We start from the raw sequence: 20,620 nt of genomic DNA on the forward strand, positions 1-20,620 counted from the left end.
ATCAGGTTTCATGTTTGTATAAAGATGCGTCGTCGTAGAAAACGCGTCTGTAAAAGAAAGATATTTCCCGGACAACCTACTACATGATTACGCAGAATGCGTAACGCGAAGAAATATATGAAAGATATACACTGCACAATGTATAAAACTAACAATTTTCTCCTTGGTTTCTACTTCCTCGATCGTAATATATTGTCAAAAATGCAAATTCCCATAAATGCCCGCAGTTTAATTATAACGATTATTATATTTCGCATGTTTCATACATTATCACGTGTATTCGTGCATTCTCAAATCTTCCATAAACGCACAAAAATCTATACTACATCGATATTCAACGTTATTCCCAGAAGCAATCATACTGTAGATTTACAGACGCGTATATTATCCCACCTTTCACGCAGCCAATAACGAGAATCCCGCGTAGCCCGAGAGCTTTGCGTATCTCTCGCCATTCGTGCGCTCGTGCCTGTCAAAATTAACAATTCTCCGCGACTCGACATAGTAATTAACGGGACATTACGCACCTATTAATTCCAGGCCGCAGCCGGTAGACTGGTCGAGTTGGCCGTATTAACATGCTCGAAAACGACACAGCCAATACCCGGCGGCGATATTAAGTTCACGACGTGGCGCATCTCTACGGAAGCAGATGCTCCGGCACAGTACAAAGCGGAAGCAGAGCGAAAGAGACTACGCGAAGGAAGAAGAGAAGAACCGAGCGCATCCCCTGGCTGTTATGGGGTTACCTGCTCGTGTTTACCGGTAACGGGTTTCTGGCCTGAAGTTTATTCAACAGAATGATCCGTAAATCCTCTTACCGCGTGTACCATATATCCGGGGCAATCATTTTAATCTGGTAACCCGAGAGGGGTGAAGCCCCGACAACGTCTTGAAAATCTGGCGCGGTCGTGGCACGGTCGTGGCACGCGTTAACACGAGCATTACAGCGGCAAAGATAGAGCTGGGGTTACAGAAAGAGAGGGAAAGAGTATCGTTCTTAGCTACGTATAAACCTTTTGGCCCCTTTTCACCTTGGCGAAACCCTTCGCGTGTCCCCTGATCGAACCGGGACTAGCAAACAGGCAGAGAAAGACGAAAACACGGGAGAAACGAAGAGAATCGAGGCCGTTACGCCGTGGATCCTCGTGCTAGTATTTTAAATAGCGAAGCGAACTGAATATATAACATGAAAATATTGTGGAGATGTGGCTTGTGTTGATTTGGATTTATACGTATTGTACCTGCAATAAGAGACGTATTTGCATGAATTTATTCGTGCCATCGTAATACGATGGCAGAAAAAGTTGCAAATTCCAAGGTAAATTATGCTATGACTTTTGAAAGCTTTGTATATCAAGATCCATGAAATCGCTGGGATACTTTTCTGTATACAGTGGTTACGAATAGTATTGGCGCGTCATCGTATTTATTATAGCTGGATTATGTATGTTCATGCAAATTCATATTCCTATGCATGATATTAAAGAGATGGAGGCTGGACAAATTTTTGTCGTAGCCATTAAATATTTAAGCGGATATTGTACTTTGAATATTCTATATAATTTGGTATATTTTAACAGCTTTAAACTTCCGATAAACGCGTAAAAATCCGCAGTTTAATTATACCATTTACATATTAATTAATTAGATCCATGCACGCTTTGTAAATTTCGTATCATTTGCTAATATCTTTGCACGACTACAAAAATTCCATACCCTGGAAATGAAACGCCTAGAGCCTAATAAACAGAAAAAAACGCTTCATTGGAAAATAAGGCTGTGCACCAATACTTTTTGTAGCTCCTATAGCTACCAAACTGAGTATTACTGACGCTTTGATAGATGGACAGGAAGAAGATAGAGCGAGAGTTCACAGTGGCGATCGAATCTTAAGCTTCAGGAGCTGCCACCAAGTACGCGGTTGCTATTAAAGCGACGCTCGAACGAGAATCACAGTACCGAAAACGCAATGCCTGACCGGTTCGTTTACCTTCCTCTCGATTATTCCTACTTCCCGTATTTTCGTGCTGTCCGAGGGACGAACTGGTGATTTTCTGCCAGTTACACTCTGCTTTTGACGGAGAGATCTCCGATGCACTCTCTTTCGGATGCATCCTCTTGTCGACTCTCTTTTCTTCAACCTTTGAGCGAGATTTCAGGTTCGTCCTCGAGGATAGCGACAGACTCAAGTACGTCGCAAGCAGGTTCGATCATTGGCCGACTAAACTCGAACTCTCTATAAATACTTTGAACAAAACAGGAGGCAGCACTTTTAAGCAAATTCGAATTTAAACGCGACAGATTCGAACCCTCTATGAATAGCTTGAGATACGGGAAAAGCACTCGCAAGTAAAATCGAATATTGGTCGAATAAGATCCATTCTCCGACAAATTCTTCGGTTCCTTGAAATCGCTTTTCTTCGTTATCGTTGAAATCCATTATCGTAATATCGTAGAAAATATTTTGCATCGAATATCATTCCGAAATATTAGGTCATCCCATAAGTTCGTGTCAACTTTTGTATATACATTTCACGTGTCGATTTATAAACATACGGCGATAAGGGACCAATGCACTGGAAAAATGGGAAGAAGTTGTACAACGAGAGGCGGATTACATTTTTTCATGAAACTGAAAGGTATGTAAACGATCTTAACATATATAACCGCTCGAAAAATGGAACGAACTTATGGGATGACCTTATAGTTGTAAACGCGAGTAATCAAATAAAATGCATACGGTACATAGTGATTTTCTGACTGTAGTGACTAGATTAATACTTGTTAAAGTGTCGATTCGCTTCGATATCGAAGTACCTGTGAATAGCTTTTCCGAAACTTGCGAGTACTTATCCTGAGGTGCGGAAACAGCTTGCAAAAAGAGAATATATCACAAGTACGACGAATGAACCACGTTATATCTTACGCGTAGCATCCGAAGTTTATGAGATGAGTTTTGGCCATGTGATCTGATCGTATCACTACGGAGGATTGCTATGATCGAATCGAAAAATGCGAAGGTGTTGCTCCAATTTTTGTTCGAATAGTTGTGCTTCTGCTGCAGCAGAATCTCTCGGCTAGAGATTAGTTGAAAATGGTGAGTATGATAAGTTGAGTCGCTTCGTGATTTTAATTTATGAGTTTGGTTAACCGGACGAGGCTTGATGGACGATGAGTTTGGAATATTGTTCGGTTGTCGGGTAATATGCTCAGCTATAAATTAGCTTGGTATGGAATGGCGAGTAATGCTAGTTCAAGTGGTTTCGAAACATTTTAGCTGTAAATTGATTGTTGTCGAGTTGAAATTTACATCAAGATATTCGGTATGTATCTTTGTTATGACGAATATAGTGATCGAGATTTTAGATGGAATAGATTGTTTACGTAAACCAATTAATTGCATTTTGTGGAAAACGTGGTGTCCCTACTTGCTTCGTAAAACTCACGAATTTGAAAGAAAGAAAAAACAGTTCTAAACTCTGTTTTTCAATTCCATGGAAATATTATTAGTCGAAATGTACCAAAATAAGCAGGTAATTACTTCGTAATATGTAGGTAACTACTGCAAATCGATCACAAATTTATCGAAGTTATCGTTTATTGAAAACCGATACACGGTTTTTTATTCATATATTTAGAATGTTTAAACTATGCGAGAGATATTTGAATTAATAAGCTTATATTTATATTTGAATATTCCTATAGCCCTCTTAAACGTAGCGCAAGTTCAAATTACAGATAATAGACGATAATGTTATTAAAAAAAAAAAAAAAAGATGATTCGCCAGGAATATCGAACATCGGACGTTTTTGAAAGTTCGACGTAAATTAGTTATCCTGTACGAGGAATAACTACTTCGATCGATCATGTATATTAAGCGAAGAATTAGGTGAAGCTGATAAGCTTTTAACAAGATTCCACGGTAACATAAAATATACCGGAAACGATCTTCGTCACCTTACAGGATCATCCTTTAATGAAACAAGCTGAAAAGTGCTGCCTTTAATAAAAACTAAATCCTATTTAACTTCGTTGCGAATTTATTATGACATGCTATTATCTCGCTACTAATTAAGCCTGTCTGACATCGTTCCTCCGGCGTATATCTTTTCTTATTTAATTAACCACTGGCCATCTTGAATTTACATTTTAGATGGCGATTTAGTTCGCGGGTTTCTTATCCAATTTATAATTCTATTAACATTCTTAAGGAATAACCTGTCGCATAATTTAATTTCGAGGAGTTGAAAGTTAGAACGTGTTTTGAAAACGCGTTCATGGTAAATGTATGTGTAAGTGGCGAGTGCACGTTCTTTTAGTCACGCTATTAAATTATCGCTATTAATTAATTAAATAATTAAATAAATTATCAATTCCTTTATTGCAAATATATAAAAGGAATTCTATATATATATAAGTATCGATTCGGAAATCTTTAAAACGTACTAATCAATTCGAACGTAGCTAATATCAGAGGACTAAATTTAAAACTCTCCACGTGATTTATTCAATTTACTATTTTATTCCGTGGGCAATTTTTTCCCAATAACGCTCCTTAATTTTAGTTTTTCGATCATTCTTTATTTATCGAGCAAATTTCTGTCGTCTAGGATTGAAAATTACTTCAGCATCGAATGTCCACGTATCAGCAAACGAGAGATGATAGATTGACAATTTCGAGAAGGTCTCGAACTTGCATCTCACAGTCGAATGATCGATCGTCAATTACGAAAAGGACTACAAGTTGCAAACAGACGAGATCGATGACTCAAATGTCTTCGATGTACGATCGTGTGGTATTCAATATCGATTAACAATATCGATAAACGAAAAGGCAGCAAAATGCCGAATCGGAAAACAGGCGAGAAACGTAATGGCGAACAAAAGGCTTCATCTCTAATGCTGAACGAAGATCTGGTGGATCAGAGCGTTTCCATGGCTGCAAATGTGACAAAAGTGGATTAAAACTGAACCTGGCTTGAACTCGATTAGGGTTCCGATCGAGTTTCCCGTGTACTACAAAACGGTGGAATGTCGGATTTCAGCGAAGACTAAGATGTCGACGAACCGAAGAAAAGTACGGTTAAAAAATTGACATTTTCTCGACGAACTTCCAACAAGTCGTATTTTATCATTATTTGATCGATTGATTCCAGAATCGATGAAAAATGTAATCGAAATGAAATTAAAAAATAATCCAAATTAATATTAAATCAAATATAAGATGAGAACGCTATTAAGTTCATACATTTTCAACGACATTTTCGACGATGATTTTTGAGAACGAGGTCAGCTCTTCAGAAACAGGATGAAAACCAATTTGAAGTTTAAGTTCGAAATTAGCTCGGTTTTAGCCCGGCCCTATCCTCGCGTTAATAGAAACATGTTCGACGATATGCGAAACGGGCCAATCCGCCGGTCGCTTGTCCTGCTGCGCTGCGGTTACGTTCTTCTCTTCTACTCGCGAGAACGACCATCGTTTCGCTTAAATTGCTTACGTTCTCTCGGGGATTGTTATTAAGCTATTAACTTTTAATTGTCTCAACGGCGGTTGACTCTTCACCGCGACTGTACGACGTTCATTTTTCGTTCGTCCAACTTCCACGTGTTTAACGGCCGATCGTTTTGACTTGAGTCAAACGATCTGGCAAAATGGATGAACGCTCGGATGCAAATTATAAATTGCTCGAGTGGAAGCTATGCTTTGTCGCTGTGTCAAGCAATCGAATGTTTCGTGACCTGTATGAAAGGTTGTCTGGCTTAATTTATAAAGCGAAGAGTGGTCATGACCTATAGGTGTAGACGTAAATGGAAAGTTGGTACATGTAGTGATTTCCATTAAACACGAAGCAAACATTTTTCTTTGTTCCTGTGTTTGTACAGAAGTAACTTTAAACACGTATTTGTCATGATTCAATAAAATTACCCCATCTAATAAGATAGAATAATGTCGAGGTTGCTGACAGAAGAACGAGTGGATGAATTTAATATAGAAAAATATATTGAAATAAATAAATATATAAGTATAAGCTTATGCTGAACCAGATTCTTACTCTCTTAGTGTTACAATACAATAGAATCGATAGGGAGCACGCTCATATATTTATAGCAAAAGTACGTCACCAAAAAAAGTTAACCTTATAGCTTCAGCTAGAGGCTACAAGGAACATAAATAGAAATCTGTTTATTAATTCCTTTATTTCTAGGCCTTGCAACCTAAAACATAATGTATATTCAAGGGCACAATAATATCGATCTCTCCTTATTTAGAATATTTTTGTTTCACTAAATTCTATTTTCTGCGTAATAGCGGTCTCTAGGTCACGGTTATACATAAATAAAGATGTAGAGTGTCTCTTGAAGTAGTTACTTCAACAAATGGAATAAAAATTATATACTTCTCTTATTTTAAAATGTTTTCATTAATTAATTTACAATGAAAAGATATAATGGATGGACTGGATGATTTTTAAAATTTAGTTGGTCACGCAAGAAGCATTTCCATTACGAAATATGTAGTAGAATTTTCGTTCGGCATTTAAATCCTTGTATCTGTCAGTCTTAGTTGCTGCTTAAAACGTCAGCTTTCAAGTTGCACGCATAGTTAGCCAATTCCAAAAAGACGAATCCAATTATCTCGAACATCAAACAGCGGAGCAGTTCGGTTCAAGTTTGAAATCTCGTTTAGACACTGCTCAAGGTCTAGTTCGGATACTATACAAGGTTCAGACAGTGTCTCGGTCGAATGCGAAGCAAAAGTAAGCCTAGCTAAAACAATGCCCAACCGAAAGCAACTAGCCGAAGCTTCTAATCAATTTCACGTTGTCTGTCAAAATTTCAAATTCAGCGCACGAGTTTCGATGTTCGTTAACGGTGGAAAACCGACGGTAGAATTACAATGTTCGTCGTTGCGATGTTTGATTGAACGAAATTGAAACCGATATGTAAAAATTCAACAATGCTACGAATTATTTGGGGAGGAATACCGATACCTAAATAGAATCAGAATGACGATGCTAGTTTTTTAAATATTACCTTTCATTCAGTGTTTCTCAACTTTTTTTTTATTGCGACTTTTTATAATAGTTAAATAACGTTTGTATAGTAAGATATAGCAATTCATATTTATTCGATATATGGTCGTAACAAAATAAATAAACGCTAATAATCTTCAATCAAAAATAATCGCAGTGCCCACTCAGACAATAGCTCGTCGTCCTCTAGAGGTTGGAAATCGCTTTCACGGTTTAGAAATTGGAAAAATCCGGGCTTTTAACTGAAATATTTTGCTATAGCAATATTACAACACAACGATCAATTACCTCAAGAACTAACACGATTTTAGAACTTCCTTAACACATACTATTCCAATAATCCGAAACAGCTGCTTGGTGTTACACGCGTCAATCTCCAGCCCTGTCGCGTTGCAAGCTGTAAGATTACCTTCGACAAGCGACAAAACCAGCGATCTCGAACGTAAACGAACGTCGATAATAAGCAATCTTAGTGTAACGAAGACATTGCCTTATCACGAGATAAAACAAGAAGAGAGTTTACCTTGTTTAGAGCCAAATAACGAAGTTGCAAAAACGCGACATTATTGAAATTATTACTCTTTTATCAGAAAATATACAAAAAATGTGGACCAACAGACATAAGAGAAGTTCATTGCAGAAGTCGAAGGTACGAAAAGATTTTTGCAAGACGAAAAGGACTAGTTTATCGTACTGACATAAAGTTCTTCAATTTCTTAAAATCTCACAGTAATAATGAATAGTATATTTAATAATGATTCTATTGTAATATGACAATAAATATAAAAATTGTGGGACCAGCACGAAAGAAGAAAAGTAGCAAAAAATTCTTTTCGTAATTGCAATACAAATTCGATGGAAATTGGATTCGGTTAAAAAGAAATGACGAGTGAAGTGTAGCGTTAACACATTTTTGGTTTTTAATGGATTAAGAAACCGATTTCACCGTCGCACAGCATAATTCTAAGAAAGAAACGATTAAAGGTGTCATGATATTTTCTTATAATTATTCGAGGATTGGTTATTGCGATCTCTGCACGAATAGATACGCTTTTCTTTCATTTTTCTATTCGCACGATAGCGCTTCGATATCGACCAGTTACATACCTTTTTTCTTTTCCTTTTATCCTGTGTTTTTCGAGATCGACAAAGGGCTCGTTGTTCGATCAACAAGCGTTCGACACGCGGTCAAAGTGCTCATTGTAAAATTATTCGACGAGACCGGCGGCCATTCAGGACACTGCCCAGGGCGGTCGAATCGAAATTCAAAACTGAATTTTTACATGACCCGTTTCGAATAACGAACCATCTATTTCACCGTCACAATAGAGACCTCTTAATCGTATCGAGCCGCTTTCAAATTGCATACGATTGTCATCGACCGCTCTTGATCCGATCCTCCTACGATGACGTTTAAATTCACATAAATATTTCATTTAGTCTCGTTTATATCTACCGCGAGATAAATCGATTTTCCATTCTTCTTATTTTTGTCTTACGGATCCTATTCCCGAAAAGCTTCTCAATCATGATTTTCCCTTCTATTTACCTTTCAAACGCTTCAAAATGTTCTCCAATCCGAGATTTTCATAAGCGATACAAGTATGTACCGAAGCAAAATATTGGCGAGACGATGTCGGAAGCTGCCATAAAAACGAATCAACGACAGATATAACTGTCGTATTCCAGCTAAGGAAATGACACATTGCGGCGTATAATGTGGCGATAAATAACAGTGCCAAATGAAGGGCCACTGGCTGGCGAAAGAAATGCCATATGGCAGCACTTGCGGTTCCAGAGAGTTAAGGTCACCGTAACCGCATGCTTAACAGATGTTACGCGTTTCCTGCGATTCTTTTCGCCGATCTACTTCTTATGTTCGCCGTTTCCAACTGCCCTTTGCTATTAAAGACCGCGACTATTTCTCCTCTTATCCCCTCGCCACGCTGCGTTTTTCAACGGATGAATCGAATATTAAATTCGACGTTTTAATCGAAAATTGATATATTCGGTTTGTGATGCCGATGTTAAGATAATTGTGGTTATTGATAGGTTATTGATAGTCCGCGGATATTCTAAACTCATATTTTTGTGAATATAATTTCAAAATGTAGCTTGGGTAGAAGAATGTTTTATCCATCAAATGAATTGCAAAGAGTACTGATACTTTGAATATTTTATATATTTCTGCATATTACGTGCATTCTGTGGATTCTGGTATCTCCAATTTCCCATAAATGCATAGAATCCGCAGTCTAGTTACTAGCAAATTACTGCTTTAAATATGTTGAGAATTTTGGATCTTAATTGCCGAAATAATGCTATAGTAACACTAAGTTTACACTTAGAATTTATATTAAAATAGTTATATATTTATTTGATAAACGATTTCAAAGATATTCATCGATACCAGACATATGGTACTTCCACACACTCATATTCACATACATGTATCGCTACTACACTGTCAATCTAGTCCAACACAAAATTATACATATCTCAACAAAATATTTAAAAGGCTGGGAAAAAGATAATATAAATGTTACTGTCCTCGATGAACAATAAAGACACTTTTATATAAAAATTCAGATGCTTCGATAGCATAGAAATTCGGACGCATGAAATCTTAAAAATTCCTATCCATTGAATTCCTCTATCGCTAAATACCTTGATAAATACGAACAATTCGTATAATGGACAGTGTTTTCAGTGTTCTCATTTTTGGAAGAAATATTCCGGTATCAGTTTTCCGTTGAATGCCGCAAATATCCTGAAATCATTCGCGTATACCCAAACACGTACGCGTACATAAAATCGGGATAGTATAACAAAGTAAACAAAAATCACTTTATATCGCACGGAAAGCCGCAAATATTCATATTGTAAAAAACGTAGCGTGCAAATGCCATGAAATTTCGATTAAAAATCTAGATTAAGCAAACAGAGCCATAAATGAAATTCCTTCTTTTTGGCGAGAAAAAAATTGATTACTTCCCGCGTAAATGAGAATGCAAAAATGAAAGAGCGCACATTTGAGAGATCGACCGGTGTCTGCTTCTCCCGTGTACGCGGCCGAGATTAACGCGACGACAGGAGATGCAGCGAGGAGACGCGTGAAGTTAGACGCGCTGCTGTCTCCATACGGTCTCTCTGTATTTCTTAAAAGCACATCGTGGTAATTGGAAACCGTCGTAAATGTTTTCTTTTCGTTACCTTCAGCACGGTAGTCCGACCGGCCGTCTTTTTAATTCCCGAGAGACGATACAGGACGCGAAGTGCGGATATGTGCGACCTACGAACACCAATCTACGATGACGTATACATATACGATGGAACTTTACAATTTTTAATAAATCCACTATCCGGTTTACCATCGTTTCAATTCGATGAAAAAAAAGTTTCCACTCTCTTTCCACTTTCTATCAGAGTAAATGAATATTTTCTTCGAAAGTGACTCCCCTCGACTACATTTTTATCAAACGTATGCGAACCATTCTATTCATACAGGTAGCAGAAATATCGATAGGTATTATACAATTTTTCTGCATTTCTGGCAAGCTTAGAACCAGTCAACCTTTCGTTCGTTGTTACAGTAATTATTATTCGCCGTTTCATTTACAACACAGTGTAATGCGGATAGCTGTAAAAGACGAAACGAAGCTCAATCTGGATTCTGCTCTTTTATTTATATTCATAAAAATATAAATTTCTATAAACATTCGCGGTCTAGTCATAGCACTCTCGAAAAGAGACAAAACACAGGGAACTGAAAACAGTTCATTCCAACCTGGTTACCATAAAAAAATCCTTACTGCGGTCGGTCCATCGTTTTATCTGGTCTCTGTGTAAAAGAATCGCCGGAATTTCTTCAACCAATAGCCCGGGATCGGAATCGGTTTCTTCGCGTACGACTGCGTTCAAAGGATTCCCAGCTGCTTTCTCATTCAACAACGGTCTCGATACTCGGACCGTGTTTCACAAGAGAAAAAAAAGCACGGTTGACACAGAATCCTCTTAATCTCGGTCGGAAGAACTAACACGGTGGAAAAGAGCTCGATGAAAATTCAGCGAATCAAACGAAATTATAGAATCGCAGTTTTATTTACTCACGCTTAACCAGTGCGGTGAAGAGGTTACCGATATCGTCGACCGCGGAGAAATGTTACTCGGTTTTCTCGTTGTTAAGTGAATTTCATGAACGTGCATACGATATGAGGTACGATGGAAAGCCAATATTTCAACGAACCGTGCATGCGGACGCGTGCGTTCTCGCCGCGTAAAACACAGTACTAGAAAAATATGGGTTTCTGCAGATTAAAACCAACATCGTCGAACCGTTCTATATGTACTATCCGCCGTGAAATCGTTCATAGGATTGGACAGAGAAAGAAGAGCGAAGCGTACGAGTCTATGTACGTTTAATCTGTACGCCTTTCATCCTGCATTTTTCCTTTTCTCGCCTTAGACGAGGGCGTTAAAAGCATTTCGAGCTAACCTTAAGCTCAGGCTAAATAGGGTCTCGCAACGATCAACGAGAATCGGTACGTATCGAGTTTTTGACAAATCATCGATAACGTTGCAAGTTGTAGATCGTAAATAAAGCGATATGTCGGTTACGAGGATGGCAACGATTGAATTTACAAAGATATAAACGTAACTTTTCCAATTTTTCCTTCTGTTCCGTGATTATCGAATGGATTACCTTCCGTGGAATTTTTAGGAACGTTAGAAGATTGGAAAGTGAGAGAAGAAGATGAGAGAAGTTCGCGTAATTAAATGTTACCCTTCGGTCTCTTTTATTCGAAGAGAAGCATCGGAAGGGAGGCGCGTTTAATGACGCAGAGAAATTAATGCAGGTATATCCCTCGTAATGCTTGATTCATTACTCGACTTACACTTTCTTCCTTGATTAAATAGACGATCAAGCTTTCTCGAGTTAATTTTGAATGATTTCCTCGAAGGAGGTAATTTCGAATTACGTTTCGTTCTCGGGCGAACGTAATTATTGCGATATTACTCGTTCGCGCGCCGCTATCGTTTCTTCAATTTCGACAAATTGAAAAGAGGATCGACAAAGAACCATTCTCCGCGTTATAAAATACCCAGCGAGCTGGTAAAAAGATTCCCCGACGGAAATTCAAAGCGTTATCTTCTCCGATACGCGAGCAATATCGCGAAAATGCAGGAAATCGCGCGCGAAAAACGTTGCGTCGCGAAGTGGAAATTTTGTCACCACCCACCGTTGCGTAGGTATCTCTTTACACGTATCATGTTTGCCGTCAATCAAGGCGTGTCCATGCGGAAACGACGCAAAAGCTTCGACAGCCACCCACGCCCCCACCTCGAAAAAAAAAAGGAATACGTCGAAAAAAGGAGGACGCACTTCGAAGGCTGAATTTCTTTGAAATTTCATGCGGCTTCCAGTTTGTTAATTGTCCACAATTGCACGCCGCTTCATAATTGTCAGCGATAATCAATTTACGCGCGTCTGCATTAAATCCGCGCAATTAAGCGGCACAGAAGCGAATGGTAATACGTGCATCGGTCGTTAATTAACGAATATTATAAAGGCAACAACGAAATTTCTGTCACGTTAATATGTTTACGGTGGTAAACGTGCGCCGATAGCGGGATAAAGAGAGATTTTTCATTTTCAAAGTGTCAAAAGTGGAAGAAATATCGCGCTCGGTTTACCCATGCTAATCGTCAAGGATTTCACGAGCGTCGGATAATTTGTACGCCTCGTGAAAATCTAACTCCTTCACGCGGCAGAACCTGACGTACCGGAACTTGCTACGCTTGTTACTTATGTATTCTTATTTTTAGCATTTTTTCCAAATTCGAATCTAGATGAAAGTTTTAATTCAAGTTCGTATTCTTCAATTTTGCCGAACGAGTTTCCAAGACTTAATTTTTCTACTCGATCACCTTAGTGTTCCAAAGTCTTGGCATATTTTTATTAGCAGTTTGCGTTCCCATTTTCTACCATTTTCTTAATTTTAAATTAAAAGGCGAACGTCACTTCAAATTCTAATTTCGAATCTTCGTTGCACTAACATACTTTCAACATTTTCACGGAGACTTCGCAAAGAGGCAACGAGATGTAACGATAAGAAATACCATGCACGACTCGTTAAGAACTGACTCGAAACAACGAGGCAGCTTTCGAAAAGAGGAAAAAATGTCACGTTTCGGGACATTTAAAAGGATGAACCGTACATCCTCTCGTCGTTATCTTTTAAAATCCGTGTTGCTGTTGTCGCGTATGGAGCAGAAAATTCCATGGAAAAACAGTTTGGAAACGGTCTGTGGCATAAGCCTTCCGCGAGACATTATCTTTCAGCAAACATAATCGTTTCATATATCTGCGCGGCACATTCAAAATGTCTTTGTGCCCGTGTGCTCGCCGAAAGACTCGGCTAGAAGCAGCGGCGTTTGCTTGTGGCGGTGATAAATTATGAACTCGTCCAATATCTTTCCTCTTTCCGACTTAGTAGCTTTTGAAATATACCACGGTAACGTATTTCTTCCACCAGCGGGCTCTCGTACAGGGCGTTTCACTTAACTTCACCGTCTCCGCTCGAGAGACCGACCGGGAAACGATGATCCCCTTTTCGAGAGGCAAATATTGACGTCCAAGCCCTTCTTTCTTCCTCTGTTTTTCCTTTTCTCCCTGTTCCCTCTTTTTCTTCTTCTTCTTCTTCTTCTCCCCCCCCCGTTTTTTTAGGAAATAAAAGGGAAGGTTGAAGTAGTTCGTTAATTCGGTGTCGGGGTCGATGTTTAATGGGCTAGATACCACGTAACCTTGTGGTTTTCTTTTTACTGTCCACGGAGGGACGTAGAGGTAGCTCGAATTACGCTGCGATATTTAATTACTTCTTTTAAAAGCACATCTACGTACGAAACTACGCATTGTTAAGCACAGAAATGTTTCATATAAATACTACAAATTGTAACGTGTGGTACACCGAACAATAAAATATACAAATATTCTGTTCCAATTTTTATAGGTGTTCTCTGTTTTTCTGGAGAGGGGAGTAATAAAACTTGCCCCACACAATTCTTGAAAAAGTTACATCGTCATTGTTAATAAAAGTATAATTTACGTTGGATTACACTCCGTTTTTATCGTTACATTATCTTAGACAAGGGAAGAAAGAAAAAGTAATCGTACAGCCACAAACGAGAACCCAGAAGATTGTTTGTTGTTAATTTAGTTGTTTTAACTTATTTAATCTACACGCTCGACTCATGTATGCTCGAATATTCGTTGGAACGAACTGCGCACAAACACGTACGATCATCGATACGTAAAAATTCAACAAAATATAAGATCAGTGATTTGAGATTCAGCCACGACGCTTCTGTTCCTGCGAGCGATGCTCGGAGTGAGTGAAGACACTGGAAACGATCATGGTGTGTGAAAGAGCCTGTACGTGGAGGTCATGGCAGGCAATGGAATACTTTGCAGTGCTGTAAATATAAGCATGGAAGAATAAAAGCAGAGAACGCGGCTTTCGTCGCGTTTCGAAGGACGCGATGTTTGCATTAGCTTGTTCGCCGTGATGCACATCTGTTCTGGCTTGTTTGACTGAACGCGCGTGTATAGTTGCTTTGTGATGTCACGAGTCTTGCGCTATCGTTGTAAAAATGGAGCACGCGGCATTCTTACATGTCGTAATATCGCGCAACGCCACGCTGATTACGATACCGAAATTTTCGTGCTTTCATGGCTTCTCAAGAGAATTCGTGCATAAAGATTTCTAGAAAGTAGGACAAAATATTGCAGTGTTACATTCGTTAGTTAATCTGTTATTTTTCACATTTTCCTCTAAAATATTCTACTTTTGCAACGAAAAAAAATAACATTGAATTCCTATTGCGACAAGGAAGAATTAACGTACATGACGTTTGTAAAGAATTTTGATAGGAAACATATTGTCCATATGTGAAATAAATTGCACGGTAAAATATCACATTTACGATATTTCTAATATTCAGATTGAAATTGCAATAAATGTTGTATGTAATTGTCGAATTACGTAAATTATTTTGAATAAAAATTCTTGAATATATCAAGATTAATGGCTGTGAATTCAACATTAGCATGGTGATAAAAAACAGGAAAATTTAGTATCATTGGTAATAAAATTTTTCCAATAATTTCAATGTAAAGAAGCATATTATTTTGTTGCATTTTTAAAAGTATTCGAATGACCAGATATTAAATAATCCGCGAACCATTATGAAGTAAAGTACTTGCGGGAAATTGCGACAAAAACTTTCACGTGATATCCGCTTGAATTACAGTTCAGAGATCCTTTGCCACTTTAATATTCCGCACTGTGACGTATTCCTTTCGAATGGAATTAATTTCGCGTTCAATTCCCTGAAACATCTGCATTGAAACGGTGAAATAATGTTCGCTGAGAAATGAGAAAGATTTCTTCAGAGGGAACGAATGCCAATGAATTATTTTCTCTAGCTAGATGAAAATCTTGTTTATAAAAACAGTTACATTTCTATCGTGCACGAGGAAAATTCATACTTCGTTTACTCGCTGTTCGTTATGGAACTTTTAAAAGGATACGATAGCAAAATGTTCGTTCTCTAATGTAATTTCCGTATACCAGCATACGTAATACGCAATTTACGTATTTCAAAATCGCGTGGTATATCGATAGGAATTAATTACGAAGGTATTCACGATCATTCGAATCATTGTTTCAATAATTTTTCGGTAGTTGTTATACATTTCATGCATAAGTGAATTCTCATTTACACCAAACAACATTTCGATAAATCTAAAGAATTCATTTCTCGAGTTAATTTTGTCGTCTGACCAAGCACGCTTGTCTAGATTTTTACAGACTATCTTCCGACTCAATGAACTAGCTCTTTCTCTATTCATTCATTGGCTATTTTCAAATTCATTGCAATACATGCTGTATGAGCTTCCGTCACGATCCGTCAAAATATTTCCTGTTGAAGAAATTTTATTCCAGATCTATTTCTTATTCATCGAAGTTCCAAATTTGCCCGAATGTTACATCCGACTCGACAATTCTGACCTGTTAACGATACAAAAATAATCTTCGTCCGGTGGAAACATAAACCACATAAAGATTCGCAATACCGTTTAGATAGAGCGTTACCTGGCTCGGATAAGAACGATTTTCATTTAATTTAATAAGACCGTCTAAGCTTGGTCACGTAGAAAGACTTCAACGTAACGTTCTTCGCGCCTTTTATTACTGCTATTATTCATAATGCCGGCTCTTTAATTAATGCGCTCTTTTTTCCGTCCCACGACCGGTCACTAACAAGGAAAGTTCCATAACGCTGGTCCGCGATTTAAGGAACGCACGATGTTCCATATAGCCGCTTGAAAATGATGAATGCCCCCTTTTCTCTCGCCGTACTATTTTCCTTTTATGCCCTACCTTTTTGTTCCGCTTTTTTTTCAAGCTTCTTTCTTTTCTCTCTCCTCCTTTTCCTCTTCTTTTTCTGCGTTCCTTTCTAGATTGCAGTATAAGAGATAAGCTCTTGGATTTACGCAATTTTAAGAATCAGAACAGAGCCAGAATGTCAAGCCAAACAACTGTTGCACTTTATAAATCGTTCGATCTCGATTTGAGCAAGGTAAGGAGCATGTTCGAAACGTGTGAGATTTGAGGGGCGGGTGGTAATAATGAAAACCTGTGTAATTACAATGTACGCGATTTTTCACGTTTCCTCTTTCAATTTGAATGTTAATTAAATTTCTAATTATTCGAATATATCTCTCTCGAATTATTTCTTAATCGAAGTTCGCAATTTGGAGAACATTATATCATATTTATTTGTGCGTACATGTCGTGAAAAAATGTCAAGACACTTTTGTTATTCTTTATGAAAAATAAAAAAGGAAATGCACATATGAAAATTCTTGTTCCATTATAAGTGCAAACTCACCTATTTCTAGCATAAATTTGGAATAGCCCCGTTTATTTTTTACCTTCCATTTTTCCTCACCACAGCTAGTTGTAAGAAGTTTATTGCATCTTACCTGGAAAAAGAAAATAAAACAGATTATAGAGTAACAGTTTCAGATAGATCGTTCGATCACTCTATTAGCTGTCAATTTTATAATTTAAATACAAATCGATGGACATTATTCAACTGTTTTCTCCCCTAATTGTTACGGTTGATTGCAATTTGTCCAAATCCAATTAAGTATCAGTTTACATTCATTAACACGGGATAACACATAGTAGTAAAACTAAATAATTCTGTGGTTTTGCATTGGGAATTTTAGCAGCGATCATTAACACTAATTGATATTTCTGCGTTATCAATTATTGATTCTGATTAATTGCACTCGGTAATTGATCTCGAACAATTTGTTATCAATCCTAATACCAAATTCTGTGTCTAAATTTTACACTTAAATAATCAAATTACGTGTTGCAAACACAAATTCCTCAAATTGCATTCCGCAAAACGGCACTGATATAGGTCCAATGTATGTACTAAAATACATATAAAAATGTTCACAATCCTAGTCAAAATTCTGACAGTTGTAACGTTCGCAAAGAATACAGAAAATATTTCACAGATATTTCAACGTTCGTCGTAAGAAACTATTAACAAGAAAAATAATCTTACGAGCCATTTTTTTACTAATACCGATATAAAAGCCAAAAAATGGCCACGTTCGATACAAACAACCGAACACCCACACTGCTGAAAGCGGGAGGAAACTGTTAGCCGCATCCTTATCTCGAGACTTCGAGGGTCGACGATTTACTATGGACCGCAAACATTTCGTTCAGATATAGGGATTCACCTAACTGGTCGTAAAAAATCCATTTGGCTTTGAACCTGTGAGAAACAGCACATAGAACTTTAGAATCGCTTCTACTTCTCGTTCTCTCTTACGAAGTCCAAAGATCGTGACGAATAAGACGAATACAGCGCCGAATGAAAAATTGAAAACTCGTTAATTCAGGGTAATTAATTGATTTTTAGCACAGACAAATGAGATTTTAGCGATCACCGGGGTGGGTTATATCGGCGCATGACCGAACCCCCATAAATACAGGCGTTCCGATTTATCCGCAAATAGATTTCTGCAGCCGGATTAAACCACCCTCTCCGCTGTAGCGCGGCACGACGTTTCGTTTGCTTTTTATTCGTTGCATCCCCGGTGTCGAACAACGAGCATTGCCAGAATGCTGAGTATTCCTGCGAAACGTTCTTTAAATATCGATCCTTTACGTAAATCATTCCCGTGATTGATCGTTACCATCTTGGAGATTTTGTGGAATTTATGGACGATGTTTACATGGGCTAAGTTCAATTATTTATTAGAAAATATAAGTTCCAGATGGAAATGGGAAAAGAAACTTCAACGTTTAATATAATTATTACAATAAAGCCGGATGATTGAGACGTTTCGATCCAGCAGGAGGTCCGAAATTTAATTTGACAAGGTATTCGAGTTTATAATTTCGTACTTGCAAGTTCACAATTTTATAGTTTTATACTAAGTAATTTGAAGTTTACGAATTGGAAATTTCAGTCTCTTAATTTCACATTTCATAATTCTCAATCCACAATGCCAAAGGTAGTATTTATTGCGTTAGAAGGTTGTCGATTCAGTAACATTCCATTTACCTGTACCCATGGTAATTAAATAGAATAAAAGTTGATCAAGTTTCCCTTCTACCTTTGCTTTCTTGCCCAAATGACGGTCATTTAATTCACCTTCAAATAAGCGGATTCAGCTACTGACAACGAGAGTTACTTTAATCCACTGAAATGTCATTTCAATAAACGAAATTCGATTAAATAAAATTCCATTGAAATTTCCATAAAAATATGCAAACGCGGTGCAGCCTACATACACAATTAATTCCTCGAGTGCATAGGACTGGTTGAACATTTCAGATCCCTCAATGCCAATGGAAATCGAACTACAGGATCTGCTCTAACGAAGAATACGCGACGACGATACGTACGATAATTTTGACAGAGTTTAAATAAGAATTAGATCGAGGAGGGTCCTTACAGAACGTAATCCATAGGCGCGTTTTCTATTTGCAGTTTAGCATTGAAGGCGAGGATGAAGCGTTTGAAACGTCTGCGTTTGAAGGTGAAATGTTACCGGTCGGAATGGTCAAGCGTGGAATGGGAAAGCGTATCCAATGGGAGGAATTTCGCGTTCGGGGATTAGAAATATTCGTGGACGTTGAGGAATGTTAAGGGAGTTGGAGGAAGGGAGAGTTTAAAGGGCTGCTGGTAAGTGGGTCACGTTTATACGATAGAAATCGATCATTCTGATACCAGTGGCTGACAGTCGAGCGTTGTTTAGTCCAAGTCCCCACAGTCATTTCCTTAATTACTATTCTCTCGATGTGACTTGTGTAATCGAAGGTGACTAGCATTACTTCGTCACAAGTGGAATTCGAAGCAATCGAACTGGCGATCTTTGCCCACGTCAGAATTTCACATTGCGTTGCAATTACCTCGGCGCTCCTCTTGATATACCAGTAATGGTGATAAATAGTTTTCGGTAAAGTAATTTAAATACCTTCTCGGCAAGATGTTTCATTTTGGTTTATCGGTAGACCATGGATTTTTATGCAAATTCGTATAATGATATAATTAATATTGTTGAGGTGTTGACTGATAGAGGAACGAGTGGATGAATATGTAATAGAAAAATACATTGAAATAAGTAAAGGTATAAGTATAAGTATAAGTATAAGTATAGTGTATGCTGATCTAGATCCTCGTTCTTACAGTGTTACAATACAATAGAAAGAAGTGCTATGATAGGCAACACATTCATATATTTATAACAAAGGACATTACCAAAAAGTTATTCTTGTAGTTCTAGCTGAAGGCTACAAGAAACAGCAATAGAAATCTACTTACAGCTCTTTTGTTTCTAGACCTTGTAATCCAAAATAAAATTTATATTCAACGCTACAATAATATGGATCTCTTCTTATTTCGAATTTTCTGTTTCACTAAATTCTATTCTCTTCGTAACAGCGGTCTCCGGGTCATGGATATACAAAAGAGAAGGTGTAGAGATTTTTTTAAAGTAATTACTTCAATAAATATGATTTATTATTAAGAAAATAGACAATTAATTTTGTTACTAGATATCAATCCCTTAACCTACGATTTACGTTCGAGAATTTTGGGCCGAAAACGTAAACAAGCACGCGCAGCCTTCGAGCCATTCGCACGACTTGTGTAGTACGTACTACGGGTTATGCCCATGATATTTACGTTTGGCCCGATCATCGTACTATGCGCTATGCCCGTAGGTATAGGTTAAGGGGTTAAAACAAATACCATATCTTGTTTTTATTGTGTAAAATAAAATTCATCGATACGAAACTGCACAAAATTATTCTGTTTCGAAGAAGCAACGCTACCTACTTAAGTTCAGCTTCTTCTAAATGAAGTTTCAGCAATTTAAATCGGTACAGAATATGAACAGACATTTTCCAGATAATATGCCATCGTTTTACAAGAACCGTTTCTGCAGACGTAAGACGGAAGAGAGCTTAAGCGTATCTGTCAC

At 37.8% G+C, this 20,620-nt stretch overlaps 1 protein-coding gene and 1 long non-coding RNA gene across 3 annotated transcripts in view; both read right to left on the bottom strand.

Moving 5' to 3' along the window:
• The window catches only part of LOC125386033, a 132,755-nt gene extending 115,669 nt beyond the window's left edge, over window positions 1–17,086 (bottom strand). Inside the window, exon 1 of the long non-coding RNA XR_007225851.1 lies at window positions 16,993–17,086. This is a non-coding gene — a long non-coding RNA (uncharacterized LOC125386033). The remainder of the gene's footprint in view (window positions 1–16,992) is intronic.
• Window positions 1–20,620, bottom strand: part of LOC100645566 — a 623,360-nt gene that overhangs the window by 466,310 nt on the left and 136,430 nt on the right. The gene's annotated exons all lie outside the window — the stretch shown is intronic.

The sequence above is a fragment of the Bombus terrestris genome, chromosome 11, assembly GCF_910591885.1.
Source record: "Bombus terrestris chromosome 11, iyBomTerr1.2, whole genome shotgun sequence".
Lineage (NCBI taxonomy): Eukaryota > Metazoa > Arthropoda > Insecta > Hymenoptera > Apidae > Bombus > Bombus terrestris.